This window comes from Cuculus canorus, chromosome 3 (assembly GCF_017976375.1).
Source record: "Cuculus canorus isolate bCucCan1 chromosome 3, bCucCan1.pri, whole genome shotgun sequence".
NCBI lineage: Eukaryota > Metazoa > Chordata > Aves > Cuculiformes > Cuculidae > Cuculus > Cuculus canorus.
Genome location: NC_071403.1, coordinates 117091899 through 117112562, shown reverse-complemented (window position 1 = coordinate 117112562; position 20664 = coordinate 117091899). Strand labels below are relative to the sequence as shown.

At 36.7% G+C, this 20664-nt stretch overlaps 1 protein-coding gene across 3 annotated transcripts in view; it reads right to left on the bottom strand.

Moving 5' to 3' along the window:
- Positions 1–20664, bottom strand: part of TDRD15 (tudor domain containing 15) — a 197414-nt gene that overhangs the window by 46861 nt on the left and 129889 nt on the right. Inside the window, exon 1 of one of the 3 annotated variants that reach the window (XR_008449279.1) lies at positions 15890–16066. The exons of the other annotated variants lie outside the window; for them this stretch is intronic. The gene's annotated coding sequence lies outside the window, so the exon portion shown is untranslated. Of the gene's footprint in view, positions 1–15889; positions 16067–20664 lie in introns of those variants that run through there. 3 annotated transcript variants of the gene reach the window in all.

The window sequence follows — 20664 nt, the reverse complement described above, 5'->3', positions numbered from 1 at the left end:
GGTGATGGTGGGCTCATGGCATGTGCATCGAGGTACTCACACATTTCTGGTTTTGATGTAGAGATGTACAGATTCCCCACTTTCAAATGTGGGCAGTTCTGAGTTTTTAAGCTGAGGCTCCTGGAGAACACACTGTTTTCTGGTGACCTTTCTCAATTATGTTGCATTACTTTGCAGACCACTTCTCTGACTGTCTCTTTTGGCTAAGTACCTCCACATCTAAAAATAAAACTAATTCCTTAAGATAATGTTTTATATGGTAAAAAAAGCTGTAGAGTTTTGGTTTTACCATTATTTACGGTGATATAAATAAAGATTGCCATCACTGTAATAACTAATTATCCAAATTTAAGTTAGACCAAGATGAAACAAGGAGTGGTTGTACTTTTTATTCCAGTTCTTTTCAGAAACATCTTAGAAATGGAAGTTTTCTGCACCTGGCAGTTGGCTAGATTCTTAAAGTAGTGGTATCTTCTTGCTAGTATGAAAAACTCAATTAATTTCATAATGCAAGTTTACACTAGGAAAAATACCACTTAAGTTTGAGGCAGTGCAATATAGCCTTATCCTCCCTTGCCAGGTGTTCTTGAGATAGCAATTTTCAAGCAGTCGGTGGTAGCTGTGTATATTTTTACTGAGTTACTGTACTGAGTGATTAAAGTTCTAGGTAACAGCAAGATTCATTTTTCATAGGTACATTATTTATTTGTGCTTCTTTAAAAGAGCTTAACAAAGAAACTTAAAATAAATTAGAATTTAAAAAAAGCATCAAAGAACATGAGTAGATAAGCTGCAAATGTGTGTGTTCCTAGGCATCAAAATTATTCTGTGCATCTATAGAAGTGGTTACAAATAGGAATTTAAGAAACAACATTAAAAATTCACATGGTGCTGAGAGGACAAGAGGTGTAAGTTGAGAAAAGTGAAAGGTGCAGCTGGATAGAAAAAAATACCAAAATTCCCCAGAAGACCAGTCCATCATTGGAACAGGTTGCCCAGAGGTGTGTTGCAGTCTCCACCTTTGCAGGGTAGACCAGATCCTGGTCTAATTGGTCTAATTTTACTGCTGACCCTGCTTTAAGCAGTAGGTTGCACTAGACACCTCCTGAGTTCTACTGCAACATGAGTGAAGCTCTGATGTTTAGGTGCATCAGAACTGTGGGAAGAGTATCTGGCATACTCTTACTACATCATTTCTCAACTCTTACTACATCATTTCTCAGCCATGATGTCAGTGCACTTATACCACCTCATTCTAACCACAGGGTATACACAGGTGTACATATATACATACATTTTTACACATGTGGAAGGAGGAAATAGACACGGTAATAAAGTACATCCTGGTATTTTTGTCACGAGGGAAGAGTTTTCATAACAGAGATATAAAGTTTCAGCAAATATTAAGTGGACAAGGTGCTGAGAGTGCTGAGAAGTTAATTATTTCCCGTTCGAGGGCTCCTTGTTCTATTTCACATCCTACATTTAACGGTTGTATTGCAGTGATGTATATTTACATAATAGTATTCAATAGTATACGCTTAGCTGACAAAAAAGATAAACGGCTGATCATTTTTATATGTTAAAAGCGTTTTCTAGCAAGTAGGATGATTAAGCCATTTGAAAAAAAAAATCTATTTTCTTTGAGATAGCTTTGATAACTACTTTTTTCCTCCCCTAAGGACCTTTCAGAGGTGAAACCAAACAGATGGTCACACTGATCATTTTAGATGATCCACAGCAACAGGATAATAAAAGTATTATGATCAGCGTGACCTGCATTGAAGGAAGGAGTCACACTCTGCCCAGCTCTGACCGTGTTATTCTGGTCTGTGACAATGCAGTAGGAGTTATTAGATTTCAGATAGCCTCAAGATCTCTTATTGATTGCAAAGGCAGGTTCCTCTTCTTATTGACCACATTCATTTTGTGTGCTGTAAACTTCCCTATTTGTGCTCTCTTCGGATGAGAATTTATACAGGTTGTCTATTTCGTTCTTTTGATGAAAATGGCTCAGAAAAAAAATCTGTGTCTACAGATATAGGAGTAATGAGCTAGCAGGCACGTATTTCACTGTAGTTTAACTATCTTTCAGATATAACCTTAAGAACTCTTCACAAGGACATTTTATGCTCCCTCACCTGCGCTTTTTTAAATGAAGTTCCCATTTCACAGGCCTTACTTTGCAAGATTCTTACTTTTCGAGTCTCTTTAAGCATTTCTCAGCTAATTATGTAGAGTGGAATTAATCTAAAAGTTACATGCCTTATCTAGGCTAGTTATCTAAGGCTCCTCTCCTGACACTGGCGAGAGACTGGCACTTCCAAAGGGCAATTTTCATACATCCAAAAATGAGTGTATAAAAGACTCTAAAAGGCAAGAAATTAATTCTAACAGCAGTGTTAAATTTTGAGCTTGGATACAACTTCTACTGAATTCACATCGTATCAATAGCCTGCATGAACTTCATCTATTACTTCGTCTGTTAATTATTCTCATCTGTATTAAATATTCTGTATAACACTTCTGAAAATTATTAGGACAGGCCAATAACTAATACTAAAAGCTTATCGTGGTTTTTAAATGTCCTTTGGGGGATTTTTCATTGGAAAATGTTGATTAATTGAAACTGATCTTCTGGTCCAGGATAGAGTTTCTGGTAAAACATAAAAAAAGACAGCTACTCCTCTCAGAATAGCAAGTACTCTAGTTGTAATGTTAATCAAGCGTGGAAATCTTTTTCTTTAGGATGGAAACTTTCTCCAATCTCTGCCATTCTAGGTAACTTACCTATTCCATTGGGATATGAGGTGATTTCATGGTCTAATGAATCTTTAATTAATGATAGAGATTTGGATAATTCCAGAGAATAGTACTGCGGACCGCCAACAGCTTACTGCTAATGGAACTTATATGGGTCTCCTGCATTTCCATGAAGTTCCTTAGATACCACAACTATTTGGGGATCTCTCCGTTCGTTTTCACTTTTTATTCCCAAAAGAACAAAGCAAAAGTTCCCACAAACCAGCCATAGGCAACTTTCACACATAAATTTGTTTTCTCTCCCCAAAAAAATGGGGATATATTTTAAATCTCCAAAAATCAGGACTGAAAATAATGTCTAGACTTCCCAAGCTTCCATTTTAAATAGAAAAAAAATAGGTAAAAGGTGATGCAGTTGTTACAACATACAAGCATAATGAACAAGCTGGATTTAAAAGCAAGCCATGATTTACAAGCATGATATTAATCCTTTCAGAGAAAAATGATGGAAGAGGGGAAGCAGCCTCATAAGAGCTGGTTAGTGGAAATACAGACAGATTTATTACTGAAAAGGGTGGCAGAGAATGAAAAAAAAAGAGAAAGAATAAGGAGCATCACAGGAGTGTCCTCTTTGGGGGAGAAAAAATGATCACCCTGCCTGACAGATGTATGAACAGGCTTGGACCTCTCTTTCCTGTTCCCCTACTCCTTCTGGTAAAGGAACACCTTTCAGGTAAGAATTGTGCATCTCTGACTTTATCGGATGCTTAGTCAGGAAAATAACTGCTAACTCAAGTTTCAATTGTTGCTTCATATATATATATATATATATATGATCATTGTTAACTGATTATAATAATATAGAGCTAAGGCAGTAACGCAGCAAATTAATTTCTCAATGGTAATCCGGAATTTGTTTTATCTGTCGCTTTAAATAAATTACCTACATTGCATTGTAAAACTGTCTATCTGGCGTGCATTGCCAAACTGTCCAAACTGCTTTGGTGGCAGTCCGCTTGGGCTCACTGGCAGCAACTATTAACCCTGTTAATATTAACTATTAACACTCTCTGAAGAGGCTCTCATAGGTGATGCTCATTCTGACTAGTGGCTAAAACGTGTACACATACAACCTAATCCTTTAGTCAGAAACCAAGTCTGGGACTAGAGACAGATCGTGCTACACCTAAGCTCTCCTCTTAGGGGAAGCTTAGAAAGCGAGAGGTTTGTGGTTCAAGTTCCCATAAAACCAGCCATAGGCAACTTGCACACATAAATTTGTTTTCTCTCTCAAAGAAATGGGGATATATTTTAAATCTCAAAAAAATCAGGACTGAAAATAATGTCTAGACTTTCCAAGCTTCCATTTTAAACAGAAAAAAATAGGTAAAAGGTGATGGTTCAACCATCTTGACCCTCCTGACACGATGGGAAGGCATCCCTCAGCCACCTGTACCTATTTAATATGGCAACACACTGAGGATGACAGTAATGGATTAGCTTGGAAGATAGCTTCACTTTTAATTAGAGCATTGCTATAGTTCCTCTACCTTTCCTCCACTCCCTAATATCTGCATCAGAGGAAACCTATGATTTGTCCTTCCAGTCAACCCCTCCCTGACAGACACATTTTTAGGACTTTTACAGTTTAAATTACTTCGCACAACGCACGTGACTGTCGGTATTATTTATACATGCAGCCGTCAAGCTGATGAACTGTGATGTATTGTCAGCTTGTGATAGAAAGTATACTTTACCTCCACAGAAATAGTACTGGAATGGCAATCAGATGTACGAATAAAGTCATTGTTTAAGAATATCTGCAAACCGTTGTTTGCAACCCATGCACACTTTCTATCCAAGCCAGTTGCCTTTCAACATTTGAGAACTCCGAGTTACACAAAACGAATCCTGCAACCCGTAGTCTACAAATTCTATTAGAATTCCAGAATGCTTTAGACAGTTGTATGTTTTAGGATAAAACAAATATGTGTAATGAAAAAAAAAAATGTTTTTAAAGAACTTCTAGAATAATTAGACACCACAGAAGAGGAATTGAAAATATACAGCTCTTTGCAGAAAAACAAAGTGTGTGAGAGTGGGCGTAAGAAAAAGAAACATCTCCATTCAAACCTTGTTTATCATCTGAAAGTAATTTAAAATCTATTATTGTATATTTAAAAAAGGCATAAGAAAGTTTAGACAGTTTCTTCAAGTAGCTGTCACGAAGGTTATTTAGTGAACAGAGAATTGACGAGATGGGGAAGAACTCTGCATTCTACATTATTTAGCTTTAACAAAGAAGGGTGGAGTTGTCACTTGCTAGAAATTTCAACCCACTCAAGAACAGAAGGGATATCATGTTTTGCTATATTTTTTAGATAGTTCCCATAACTGTGTGACAAAAAATATTTGCTTTATACATGTTATATAAAATATAATTGAAATAAATATGTAAAAAAACATTGATCTGAGAACTTGATCTGCTCTCTTTTGCTACAACACTTATTGTATCACATAAAATGATAACAAAAGTGAAGGAGGAAATAGAAATAGGCATCACTGGGTAAAAAATACTAAATTCTATAGATACATAGAGCTTTAAACACAACAGAATTAGCATTAAAAAAAGCCCAAACAACAAAGCAACCAACAACAACACAACAAAAAAACAACTCTGGCAAAGAGATGATATGTAGAGAAAAGAATTTTTAGCATATGTTTGAGTAGAGATTAATACATTTTCATGCATTTTCATGTCTTTTTATGATTAATTAGACATTTGGTTACACTTCTCAGAGAGTTTATTCATCAAGTGTAGTAGAAACAATCCTGAAGAAGTAGAAGACTATAAAGAAGTGTAAGAATGTCAAACAAATTTTTACCTCCTAGAGGCAAAGCAAACAAGAAGAAAAGTACAGATGGGAAATGTATAGTAACATCCAGTACTCCCTTGCATGAAGCAGAGTTATTTTCATTAAATTCACTTAGCAGAGGATCAGGCCCAGGAAGAGAGAAAAACTAGTAACCAGTGCTGCAGGTAAACAAAGAAAAGATTGTAACTCTATCTTTAAGTCAAATTTGGAACAACCAAGTTTTCTCAATGTCTAATTTATCCATTGAATCACGTATCACCCACATTAACCTATGTATAACAGATTGTTTTCATCACAAGGAGCCGTAATTGTTTATCACTGTTTGTATTGGTAGTGCAGAAAAAAAAAACAATCCAGCTATGGAATAAACTCTTTGACTTTATACTATGAACTCTGAGACATTTTTATGTGTGTTTTTGAGTTTATACAGACATGTATTTTCTATATTAGAATGTTATGCCTCAATGCCCAAGGCTTTGAGGAATAAAAGAATTTCATGTAATATGCTAGATACATTCTTCCATTTTTTATGGGCTTGTGAAGCAAGCGTTCATAGCAATGCCAATTTCCCTTTAGGGATTATTTATATTTAGTGTGAAAAGTCATTAAAATTTTCAGTCACTGGATTTTCCAATAAGCCAACACATCCTAATGATTAGTACCACTTCACATTTCTATTCCTTCTCTTTATCAAAGCTATGAGAAACATAGCATAAAATTTGACATAAAGATATACAGGAAGTATTAATAAAACAGTTGAATAAAACACTTTCTTTATCAGAACACAAGAATATATTCAAGTCTAAACATTCAACTGAGCTTTTTTCCCAATTACTTATTGCGGAAAATAACTGATTATTAATTAAAGCCTTGTTTACTGTGGAGATTTTCTGCACCAATTGCCACCCTAAGTGGCTAAATAACAGAATCATTGCAGCAAGCGTAGAGAGCTAAGGCTGATATTCACATTAAAAGTGTTTCCCCTTTTTTCTCCCAGTCTGAATAGATCCAGCAGTGCAAACAGCTGCTTCATTTGATTACACTCAGGACATTTCATAAGGGCAACTACGCAGGTAGTCCCAAATAAAAAAAAAAAACCAAAAAAACTAAGACCTCACTCCCTTGGGTTTGTGGCTTCGGTTTTGCTTCCTCACATCCCCTCGCAGACACAAATATTATAGTTCAAAAATTAAACAGGTGCATGAAAAATGGCAGGTGTTCTCTCAGATGAGCCCTTTTGCCTTGCTGTGCATCTGTTGTCTGAACTCTCAAGCTCCCTTGCTGTTTGTCTTCTCAAGCATCTGTCATTTGACTTCCCAACCTTGCCATTAGATGCCTCCGGTGTTATGGGTTTTTTTTTTCCAGGATAGATGATTCTCAAATGTTACCTTTAGCCACACTGGAGATTGCAAAGCAGCAAAACTGCAAGTAAAGATATTCCTTTTTTCCTTTCTGTCACCAACAAAACCTATTAATGTTCATGTTATGCCAAGATGCTCCTTAGATCCCAGATATTTTGGCTGCTTGTTGGGGGGAGTAGACCACATGTGCAAATGACGAGGAACGTAAGAGCAGTTCTTACTCCTCAAAACACTCAGCCCATTGTACTGTAAAAATCTGGGTTGTTTTCATGCCCCCTTTGTTTTTATGAGGTTTTGATTGATTTTGTCTCAATTCCAGCCAAAATTTTAACACCTTAGAAGCATCTAAGTTTGTACTTAAGCAGCTACATAAAAAGGTCTCATTATCAGAAGCAGTGAAAAGTCAGAGATGGCTTTGAATGTTGTAGAAACTCTCGGTCTTCAGTAATTTTGAAAATATGCCTTTTTTTACTTAAGTGGTGAATTATGGAATCTAATCTTTGTACATTCTAAGTGACAGCTAATGGGAGGGCAGATTCCCTGCCAATACTTTAGATGCTCTTTCTTTGCTACATGGTCAACTGCTTAATTGCTGTTACTATTTCAGCAGCGGCTTCAACAGTCCAAAGAGTCTGAGCTCCTCGTGCATATACCTATTAAGAAAAATTCTCAGCATTTAAAGATTCAGAAATAAGGTACAGTACTGTACACAAAGTTGTCCCGGCGTCAGACAAAAGTTTCACAGGCTGTAGATGAGAAGGCAGAGATGTGGGAAATGGTACATTTGCTCTGTCTAGTGTTTGATATTCCTTGGCAAAGATTATGTGCCGGGGCTGTGACTCCCTGCACAAACCAGGTGTGAGTTTCACTGGATCTGATTTGATGAAAGGTTGTGACCATTCCATACTTTCATCTGTGATTTGAAATGCAATAAAAAAACTGTTGCTGATAAAGCTTCGAGCTGATGAAAAGAGGGCAAGAATTTTTAATAGTGGTAAGGACTGAGAAATGAGTGATTTGGATAATTAATTAACGTGACATATTCAAACTAAATCGTGCCTAAATTTATGTAAGTACCTCGCATGGTCTATTAATGTATATTAAACAAACATACAAACAAGAAGGAAATGCTCCACAAATAACTTAAAATCTAAAAATGAATGTCTCAGAATTGAATAAACCAGATACCTTCTATACAACTAGATTAGAGAAAGGGGAATAAAATAATTGAGAATGATAATTATACTCTGGGAAAAGAATAAACTCCTTGGTTGTGTTTAAAACCATCTTTTAAGAGAACCGTGAAGTCTTCTTTCACACTATTGCTCAAGATTTGCAGATGCAAACTTCAGAGTATGCAACAGAGATGCCGAAGAGAATACAAACTGAAAATAAGGGGAAGGAAAAGAAGAAATAAGAAGATATTCTGCTTATGTCCACTCTCCAGGCTGCTAATTTAGTGAGGTATAAACACAGATCTTGAGCACAGACTACAAATGAGACTTCGGGGTGTGCTGAATCATACTACATTGATAACAGAAGGCATGGTGTAATATTTTGAAAAAATAAGTCATCACTCGGTAGGTACAGCAGTCTGACCCTAAGATTTTGTAACAAGATTTGATTGCCATCAGTGTGAAAAAAATATTTAACTTTCAATACTTTGAGGAAGTTAGAAAGACAAAAATGCAACTGTGACATTTGAGGAAATGAAAAGTCAACATATAACAATGTAAATCACACATAGCAAATACAGCTATAATAAACATACCTTTATCCATCTTAGATACAATGACAAATACTTCCAAAATTCAAATTACATTTTACAGCCTAGGTAAATATTAAAAGGCCGCCAAATCTGCTAGCATAAATCCCCATGACCTCGCAAGTTTTCACCATGTGCATTAAATAAAATGAGAATGAACCATGAAGGCATTTTTGCTCTGTTGAGAGAACACATAGGTTTTACCATCTGCTTTCAGAAGTGCTGTATTTCTGGAAGACCTGTGGAACTGTGGGTTTGCGTACAGGCAGGTTTCATGTTATTTTACTGCTAAACTTATGAAAATGGCCTTAAAAATGGCAATCATCAGTTACCACAGAGAGCACCTCAAATTGCTCATAGTTTGAGAGAAAACATTGCACTATGAGAATAATTTATACTGGGACTGTGGTCAGTCTTGTAAAGTAGATCGCTTCAATTGTGTTTTCGCAGTCACATTAGGTAAAACACCTAGCGCGGTAGCTTCCCGCTGTGATGGAGGATGATCTTTAAGGTCCCTTCTAACCCTAACTATTCTATGACTCTATGGAGTATTTACCTTCCATGAACCACAGTGTAACTGCTGTGAGAGGCACACACAGTGGCATCACGGGTGCGTGTGCATCCAGGTGACTCCACAAAACCAGCTCAAAGTCTTGACAGATCATATCCTACTTTCCTCCCCATCTTTTTGTACTCATGCCAAAATAGAAGCCAGCAGTGTGCCCAGGGGGGCCAAGAAGACCAATGGCATCTTGGCTTGGATCAGAAACAGTGTGACCAGCAGGTCCAGGGAGGTTATTCTCCCTCTGTACTCGGCACTGGTGAGACCGCACCTCGAATACTGTGTTCAGTTCTGGGCCCCTCACCACAAGAAGGATGTTGAGGCTCTGGAGCATGTCCAGAGAAGAGCAATGAAGCTGGTGAGGGGCTGGAGAACAAGTCTGACGAGGAGCAGCTGAGAGAGCTGGGGTTGTTTAGCCTGGAGAAGAGGAGGCTGAGGGGAGACCTTATTACTCTCTACAACTACCTGAAAGGAGGTTGTGGAGAGGTGGGTGTTGGTCTCTTCTCCCAAAAGACAGGTGATAGGACAAGGAGGAATGGCCTCAAGCTGCCTCAGGGGAGGTTCAGATGGGACATTAGGAACAAATTTTTCACCTAAAGGGTCATCAGGCACTGGAACGGGTGCCCAGGGAGGTGATGGAGTCACCATCCCTAGAGGCATGTAAAACACAAGTAGATGAGGTGCTTAAGGATATGGTGATTTTATGATATCACTTCCCTTACTGTTAGTAATATCAGTCTGTCCCTATTAATAAAGTTTGTGCAAGTCTCTCAGAACTGCAGCAGTAGCGTTTCAAGCTGTAATACTGACTGCACCACACACAGAGGCTTAAAATTCCTTTCTCTCTGATAATTTGAAGCTTTATGTTTAATATTTATTGCAACGCATAGTCTCAGGAGATGACAGCGGATGCATGATAAATATGTTTTCTCCCCCCCAAACAAACAGACATCCATCTGTCTATCCAAAAGACGGTACTTGCCAGCTGTGCATATATAAAGAGTAAATGTAAAACCAGCTGTTCAGTCAGTTCATCCCATATAGTGAGGTTGTCACAGTAATCACTTTGGCTGGGAAAATTTCCAGCCATCTCACTGCTGCACCTCATGAATCACACTTGTCAGGGAAACATCAACATCTTTTATATGGCATTTGGTTATTTTTAGGATGAATGCTGCGGGTGTATTTAGGGCAATTACTTTCAGGACTTGAGAGAAATCAATTGATAACGCTAAAAAACATATGTCTGCCTCTCCATTCAAGCAGCAGACTTGATGTTTGAATAAAAGCATAGAGTCATCCTTCCAATGCACTCCATCACAATAAGCCCCAACAACAAAGCCTCACAGAGTTTCCTGGATTTCTGAAAAATGGAAAAGTTGGAACAGTCCTAAGGAAAGCGGTAATGGTGACTGGTCAGAGAGGTAGTAAATATTACTAGGAGGAAAAACTTGAATAATCGGTTTTGTTAAGGACAAAGGAAAAAAAGACTGAAGACATGAGAACAAATTTCAAATAGTTTAAATTTTGTGAAAAAGTAAAAGGAAATAATTTGGTTTTGTTTAAACCTAATAGGTAGACTGGCGGTAAAGATTCTATCTGGACATGAAGAGAATATTAGAATGTGGATTAGAATGAATGGATTAGCTAACTTCAATTTAAGCATATGCTATGTGTCTAAATACTTGGAAAGAATCTCATGACATCTACTTGTAGAATTTTTTAAATTCTCTTCAGAGATATACGGGTGCAGATAAAACCTATAGATTTTCTAAATATACAGCAGAATGATAGCAGCATTTCAGTGGAAAAGTAAAAGGTGCCTAATGAAAGTTCTGAGTCTCTCTGTTAGTACTACTAATCTACAGACAATGGGTGAACAACCGGCATTTTTAATTAAACCCAGAAGTTTTGATTAGGCGCAGGTATTGCAGTGTTGGGGAAAACAAGTGAATGGCAACTTCTTCTGGGACCAGCAACGTTAAAAGTGCCTGGTCCAATTTTTCATTGATGCTTGACCTGCTAAAGAGGATTTTGTACATCTTAAAGCTGTAGCTCAGCCCATTAATTCTGCAACATCAAAGTAGGTTTTTTTTCTTTCTAAATTTCCAGAACTCCGACAGTTTTTCAAAGGATATTTAGTTAAAACTAAAATATCTTTAATGAAATAGTACACTTTCATTACATTTTTAAAGGAAAAATTACTTCACTACAAGACCATTTTTCTGAAGAAATGGTTGGGAATGTTACTTCAATGAGCTACTACTTTTTGATCTAGATAAAAATATTCCTGGCCATAAGTTTCAAGGTCTGCACCTGAAAATATTATACTTTGGAACATAAGTCTATTTCATTGTATTTTGACATTCTGATTATATTTATATTAATTAGTCATTACAGCTCTGTACTTGATCATGTAGAAGAATGGGTGATTTGTCTGCTGTTTGAGATCACCCAGACAAATTAAAAAACAAGTTGAGTTATTATGAGAAAGGCTAGACAGTGTTTCTTAATGTGAATTGTTGTGAATGTCTGTTCTCCAGGAAACATCAACATTTTGTTTCCATTTAGTATGAAACATTTTTGAAAACAGAAGTATCTTGGCAAAGGGAAATTCTGTTTTCACAATTATCATAGATAATTTAATCAGGGCTCAGCTGTACTATTCAGAGCTGTACCATCTCAAAGCTAAAAAAATAGATTCCTTTTCCATTGAGAAAATGGAAAAATGTTATAGGATATGAGGAAAAATGGTATAACAAATACCAGGAAAAAATATGAAAGGCTCATTTAAATTAATTGTATCCCTGATTAGCCTCATTATAGGTGCAGATAGTTTTTGGGTGTCGGTCTCTGATATTGTTTGACCCATACAACCCAGTCATAAGACAAAGCTAAATAATTGAAAATTTACTTATGGGTTTTTTTTCCATTTTTTGCCAATCCTTTTGCCCTTTGAATTAACTCTGGTCTTAAAACAAGATTTACCTGGATTTATCATCATTGACTACTGCAATATAAACTATTCCTCTGGGGTTCTCTAAATTCTTCTTCGGATGGCCTTTCCAGTGCATACACACTCAGGTGAGCCTACAATTTAATTTGGTTGCATTCATACATGTGAACATCTGGACACTCAGACACAGTTTCACACTTGATGTGGTGCAGCCAGGAAGAAAGAAGCGCATACAGGAGAAATCTAAACAAGCAAAGCCAGGGAGCATCTAACAAAGTCATAGACAAGGTTTTAGGAGATTATTCCTTTCATAGACTTCGCAGTAATACTTCACAGTCAGTTACGCAGAGACTTTACTTGGTGAGAACAGGAGCTGATTAATTACATCTACAAAACTGGACTGTGAAAACCCTGTAGGAATTTGTGAGCTGAGCCCTGAAGTCTGCTTAACAGTTGCTGGATTCCAGCAAACAGCTTCAGGCTTGCTTGAGGGACACAGTTTTAAAAAGAAGATACAAAAGCCTCCAGTCAGTTTAAGGTAAATCTCCCACAGCCTTCTATCCATCCTGCCTAACTGACAAAGCCTAAGAAACTTCATCTCCTATTTTAGTAGCCTTCTACACTACTTGCTAGTTTAGAAATATGTGTGAGATGCATTGATCCATTTTTTACCTTTATGTTGTGCTGTAAATGCCGAAAAGAAAATAGCCATATTCATGATAAGGACCCAGAGATGTTCACAATAAGCTAACCAAAAATTGAGCAAGATGATCAATTTGCTTTCTCTGCCAGGAGAAAAAAAGAGTCAGTAAGCCTTTCCAAATACATACATAACTAAAGAACAGAGCTGTTCCTGTAGTCTTTTGGACTGTTTCCGCAGAGATTACTGTGTTGATTCCCATGGAGTTTTCCATAATTAGGTGTAAATGTAGTGTATATCACTAAAAACACGAGACAAAAAATAAGTAAATTGAATGTTCTTATGAAATCTGAAACAACACCCATGTTATATGTCCCTTGGCAGTTCTTTACTAAGATAACATTTTCTTTTTTTAAAAAAAGAAATGTCTGGGCCAGAGGGGATGCCCGTATGTGTGCCCTTGGAGAAGAACAGAGCCTCCAAGAAGCCAAAGAGAGCTAAAGTCCAAGGTTTGTCAAGCAAAGGAACATCAAGATTCAGGAAAGAGATGGAAGTCAGTAGATTGTCAAAGTGTCAAAAAACCATCCGAGAGAAGCAGGAACAGACACATTCAGAAAAAGATCCCTGAAAGTCACTGGAGACTTTGGGGTAACAGAAAATCAAGCTGCTAATTAATCACTTTGGAAGCAAGGAATTTCTCTGCCAGGCCAAAACAAAAAGGTGAAGATAAGCCTTTGAATTACTTTTCAACTCTTTGTCATGTGGTCAATTTTGTAGTCACTTTAAGTTTAACGGAAGCTACCTACTCCAGTTCTTGTTCAAACACGAGATTATAAACAGCCTTGGTGTTTTAAGTATGCTCCTTAGTAAGCAAAACGTTTATGTAGGTTCACCTTAGAGCTCTGGATCCTGTTCAAAACGCATTTATACGTTTGACTCCCAGAATATCCTGTGGTAAACATAATCACAGTCTAGATGTGCATTGCATTCAATTATCAACCGTGTTCTTGATCTTATAGATTCTACTATCCTTTTCAGTCCTCTCTTTTTTCTCTACACGGAATTTGTACCTACAGTTGTCCTTGCAGGCATCCCCTTTACCTATTCCTAAATCATTATATAACCCTTTTGAAATGGGGTTTTCAGGATGGCTGACTATCGAGGATATTGGAATATTATGGGTTAATGCACTTAAATAAAGATGTGTTCTATTTTGGATAAAGTAAACTGCTGTGATAACTTTATAAAACTAATCTGTCATATTTGTTTGTGTAATTCTAACTTGAGTTCAAGAAGTGCTAATGAAATTATTCCAGTCAAGAGTGCACTGGTAACAAAAATATCAGTGATATAAATAAGTGGGTAAATGAGGATTTTCTGATTTCAGAAGGCAGAATGAAAGCTCTTCTAATGAAAGTCGACAATAATATTAATTACTAGCTTGAGAAGAAGAATTTTGAGTGAACTAAACAGTGTTTTTGTTAGAGAAGTTAAAAGAAACATGGTAAGATATCTTCGGGTATTTGGGAGAGGACAAAGTTCATTAGAACATTTTATGCTTTGCTGTACTCTTTGTCAAAATTCTTACCTGTAGTATAACTAGGCAGGTCTGATGACATGCAAATAAAAAAGATATTATTATTATTATTATTACTATTATTATTATTATTATTATTATTATTATTACCACCATTATCATCATTATCATTATTATTATCATTATTATATTACTTTATTATTATTATTGTTATTATAGCATTAGCATTAGCATTGCATGGTACAGATTATTCTTCTGTTAAATGGACATTAAAAGTCCCACAAAGGTTCTGTTGACCTCAGTCAGTCTCGGATTCTAAAGGCACTGAATATTGCTGTGCTGAGAAATCTACCATCTGTTTTAATAAAGAAGCATGAAAAAACATTATTTAATCAGAACAATGAGCAGAGACCATGAAAACAAAGATTTAAAAATACGTAGGGGAATAGGTGCAGTGACATACAGGACTAGAACTTTATTTTGGAGGTCCAGTCTTTCAGCTGTCAAACGTTGCATATAACTCAGCCTCAGCTGGAATTATTGTGTGCAGTATCAAATTCCTTACAGATCTGTAACTGTAGGAACAGGTTGATTGCACTTATATGTCGATTTTCATGCTCAGATTCATTGATTAATCTCTTGGAAGGAGAAGGACTTTTCTGAAACTAGTATTATTAAACTAACACGAGCAATTGTCAGTTATCAACAGTCATGCAACATATTTCATCAGCTCTCGGAGAATCAGGTTTGTTACATCACCTTTTCACTTATTTATCACTTGAGTTGATAAATAAGTTTATCACCATGTTTCCTTATTCCCAATATGTACAGAGGAACGCAGAAAGGATGGAAGGACAAATGCATACGCAGATGAATGAATGGAGTAAAGGAAGGAAAAGACGAAGTAAGAGGAAGAGAAAGAGAAAAGGTTGTGAGAGAGACGGGCAGAAGGAAAGAGGGGGAGAGGAAGGGAGGGAGTGAAGGTTAGTTGATTAGTTCTGTAACCTTTGTGTATCAGAAAGACCCATTTGAGAAAGACTGTAGAAATGAATGTGGCATTTTGCCTCTGCAAGGTCCACCTGTAGAGAAATCTTTGGTGGCAAAAATCTTCTCAAGAAATGTATAAATGTATGCAGCAGAGCCAACAGAGAGATGAAGGCTCCTTTAAGAATAATATATTCCCTACTTGTAAAGGTCAAGTTGTGTCTGCTGTTCTCAGCCAGCTCTGGAGAACTCAAGCTTGGCTCCATGTGTTACCACAGAAGCTTTCCGGAATATTTTCCCCACTTAAAGAGGAAAACAGCAACAATGCTAATTGAAACAAACTGTCACAAGCAATGAAATGCTCATTAACTCTAATTGCCAGTACTTTTACTTTTCATGATAGCTACGAAAGGATAAATCAAGGGAATCAAGAACTTTAACAAACCTGCTAAGAAATCCATAGATTTTGACATTCCCTGCTCCCTTCAGCCAATGCTAGCAGCAGAAAATGAGATCCTTGCTGTGTTTCTGTAAAAAGAAAAAGAGGAGAAACAGCCAGCCTCCACTGACCTCTTCACCTCCATTAAGCATCGACTCCATGAGAAATCTGTAAGTAGCTCTGTCCTACATGAGATAGTGGCAATTTCTGTCTTGGAATACAGACTGCACACTTTGTTTTCTATTGTTTGGGGTTTTTTTTTGTTTTTTTTTTTAATCTGGTTTACTCTTGCCTAATGAAATCAGTCAGAAGTGGGTTTTCCTAACTGTATTACATTGCGATCTGCAAGGGAAGAAAAAGTAGGGAGGTGCCCTTCCTTTGCTCAACCACCTGTGAACCAATACTCTTAATTGGAAAGAGAGTTGATTGGCTCTAGTGTAAGATATGGCAGACTCCATCCCTAGAAAACTGGACCTCTCCCTAGCACTAAAAGCAACTGATGATCTACCAGGCAAAGACAAACACCTGGCGTAGTAGTCAGAGGCTACTCCTGGCTCAGAAATCACTGGGGTTAGTGCTACCTCTTCTTCTGCAGCACTAAAGAAATTCCTTTCATTTCACTCTGCTGGTTTTCTTTTCAAGCCTTCCACTTGTTCTTTTAAGTTATATACTCTTCAAAATTAGTAAGCTTTCCCACTTCCTGTTTCATAGCAACTACCCCAGCTAAAGGAATCCCTGCATTTGTTTAAGCAGACCAATAATGTTATAATAACTAACAATAACACAAAGAGGACTTGTAATCTTTCGTGAATACATCTTCATATTTCTTTTTATGTTTTTACCATTGCTGAAATAAGCCTTTCACGTGCTTACACCATAATTTTTAACATTATTAATTTGCTCACAATCCACTAAGGGCTACAGAAGGCAGAAGATGGCCTTGGCGTAGATCTGAATCTGGCTTCTTGTGGTATCATTGAGAAGGAACTTCATGTGGTAAATGCTCAAGAACAGAAATTTAGATGGAAAGATTACAGCCATATAAAACATTTTACGTTACTTAAAATTATTCAAGAGATGTTATTTCCATGTTTCCTCAATGTATTTTCCACTTTAGACATCTGTCTGAGAATTACATTACACCTGCAGATTTCATTTTGTTAGAATCATTAGCAGATGCCAAACTCTCATTTTTAAAGAAACCAGCTCCATGGAACTGGGAAGTAATAACGCACTATTTTCAACGAATTCTGAGAGATTTTGAGGAAACCATGCTTTTATCATAATATCTGAGTGAGTCAGTTCTTATGGAACAACAATGTGTGTTTTCTGATGGTCTCCTTGTTTCTATTTATAAGAAGGATCCAGTGTATAAGCATAGAGTTTTAACAGTAAAGGGAGATGTTTCTGATAGCCTGGAGAGCTAGACACGGTGTTCTTCACTTGTTTACCTGTACATAAATATATATATATTTATATTCAAATATATATATATTTATATTCAAAAAGAAATTAAAATCCCATGACCAAAAAGTCTGCAGTCAAAACAGAAGAACCAAAGACATGATGAGGGGGAGATGGAAGCAGAGAAGATGATGTGGATTTGAATAAGAGGTTAGAGATGAGGCTGAAAACAGACACCACATCTAGAAAGTCCCAGTCCAGTAACTGAATCTGTAGACCACAGAACCAATAACGCCGTAAGCGCAATGTGGAGACAAAAGGGAGAGAGCATGGCAATGGAAGCAAAAGTTCTAGACTAAGACCTCTACCTCGGCAATCCAAGAAACAGGTCCAACCTGAGGATAAGAAGGAGACAAATACATCCCTGGATGAGTGTACAATGTAACAGGGAGAGGAGAGCACTGAACCAGCATCCTGCTCTGAACAGTAAAACGTTTCATTTTTTGACTTTGGTTTCTGATATTTTGCAGTGAGCTCAGCTTCCAATTTTATCATGTGCAGACATTATACGACAAAGCTTATTTATACTGTTAATAACTTCTAAGCAACATCTCTCTCTTTTTTTTTTTTTTTTCTTTTTACTGCAGAAAAAGCTACTTTCTTTATAAAGTTAAAAAAAGACCAAACAACACAAATCTGCTGCTCAGGGTTGTCTAGGAGCAATCTGCATCAGTGATTGGATTATGTACTAACAGCATTACTTATCCCCATCTGAGAGGTACCCTACAGGGAAAAGCTCCAAAGAAAGACACTGCATTAAGGGAAGATTTGGAAGTCTGATTGCATTCTGTTTCCATCTCTCTGCAGGGCTGGCTGTCAATGGCATTCGGAGCCGCGCAGCAGAAAAGGAAAAACAACTCTCTCTCTTTAGCGTTGTGAGTCATCAGTGATTGAAAGCATCTTTACCCCAGTTTAAGGTCTGGCCAGGGGATGTGATCCAGAGTTCACTGAGAATTTGCATCGACTTCGTACAGGTTCAACTATGACCTGTATTTTTCAATTGGAAGCTGATTATTTTACAGCACCACGGAAGTGAAGGAATAAAGTGTGCAAATCTTGTAGTGAAGATGCAGTTCATAACTATAAACATTCTCTCAAGCAGTGAATCTGGATCCAGATGGTACACAATATTAAACCAGAGAATCTGGATCCAGATGGTATACAATATTATACTAGTGATATCTCTCAAAGCACATTTAAAAATCATTAATATTACCATGGATTTTCTCCAGGCTTCTTCCCTATCACAAAAACAGAATAGTATCTTCCCTTAGGAAAATTGCAAAGTTTTCAGTGTTAACCACTAAGTAACTTATTTACCTTCATCATCCAGTGATCTAGTGGGTCATGGCTTGAATTCTAAGGCAGATCTCAACAGTTTTACACTGAAGCTTCATGGAATTGTTTCTCAGATGAGGGATACCTTCCCCCAAAGCCCCCAAAATTTGTCTTACAGTGTCTTTACTCTCTGGAAGAACCACCTAGAGCCCAAAGCTTAGATAATTTACAGAATTGACAATAGGAAAATGGATGTGTAGAAACACACAAAAATACACAGAAATATGCCCTGTACTACCTGAGTTTCAATTCATTTTGACCTATATGATGCATAGAAGAAAACCTCCACACTAGAAAGATTCCAACTTTTCTCTCAGAGTATGTTTTTAATTGCACCTTTTTAGTTCAAACATAGGTTTACAAGACTGGAAAACTACCCAGCATTGAAATTCAGATCTAATTGTCTACTAAAATGTTTTATCTGCAAGAACAGGAAATACCTACATTGCTTGTGAAAGGTAGGAGCAATATAAAAATCTTCAGCCTTTCTATATCACATATCACAGAGCAGTAGATGGATGGAGAAACAAGTAAAGATGAAGAATACAAACACATATACAAATTAAAACCAAGTTATTGTTCATGAATCCGTGACACTGGTGTCTATTTTAACATTTGAGGGTCAGAACCTCCCGAAGTATCAGATAATTTAACTCGAGTAAAGTAAATATGCAGCAACTGAATATCTGCCCTTGGGATTTCATAGGCATAATTTGTTTATTGACTCCTTTATGTGAAATAAAATTAGCATAGAATACTTTTTGCCCTTCATATATGAAAAAAATATGTAGTGCTTTCCATTCTTGAGCACTGGTACTTGTCCTCAGTTTTTACTCAAGTGTTTTAAAGCTTAAAAAATTCTAACACCCTAGGGGACTACTGAATGAGGTTTGGCTTCACTCAGCTTCTTTCTACATATACGCAGATTAAGATCTTACTGGTAGCAAGTCACAGTTCCTACATCTGTGCTGGTGGGGTTTTTTTTCTGTAACATATTTCCAAGTTTTTCTATCAGAATAAAATCTTGGAAGATTCAAGTACAGCATATTTTTAAATTACTTAGCGTCATTGCTTAGCCTATTACACAACATATTAGGAATTTATTTTGACTTCTTTAAAAAAAAAAAGAGCATTAATATTAACTTTGCCAGTTGTTTTTTTTAATCTGGGCAAGTCACTTTATCTTAATCTTCTCTTATTTGAGTGTAAAAGCATTCTTGAATAATGACTGCTGAATGTCCCTAATAGCTTCTAGTGTCACTGTCATCAGAGCAACAATAATAGCAAACAGCACTACATTATAAAAAATACCTCAAAGAGCAGAAGTGAGAATTTATATATTGCAGTTTCAAATATTTAGACAATTGACAAATATTTCACTTCTCTCTGCAGCCCTACAGAATTGCAGACCAGGCTAGAATATGTTTCGAAGGCAAGCAAAAATCAACCAAAACAAACAAAACCCCTCAGACAGATTAAAATGTGACAAGGTAATATTACTAAAATGTTAGGTATATTAGGTATCAACAGAAAAGGGAATTATAGTCTTTCTGATTGAAGCAGCCTCTCACAGGGTCATCTAAAGATTTCAAAACAATGAAGACAAGTGCCAGAATATTTTGAATTCATCTTGACTGTGTTAGCAATGATAGCAGATGATCTCCTTTCCAAAGTCAGAAATAACTGCAAAGGCATTTGCTGTTTCGTATTTTGTTTTCTTTTTCATCTGCCTATTTCTTGTCCTTCACCTCGCTGTGTCTCTTTGATGAACAACATAGGCTTGAAAACAAGTTTTGCATTTTTTATTCCTACACTTTGTTTCTTTTAAGATACAGATTCTTTACAGCCTGAGATAAGGGTAGTGTAGACCTCAGATTCATAGGAAGAGATATGTTTTGATACTGGTTTATCGTGGCTTGCATTTCTTTAACAGCACCACTAAATCGCACTCCGTATTTACTTCCTTGCTTTACCATAAG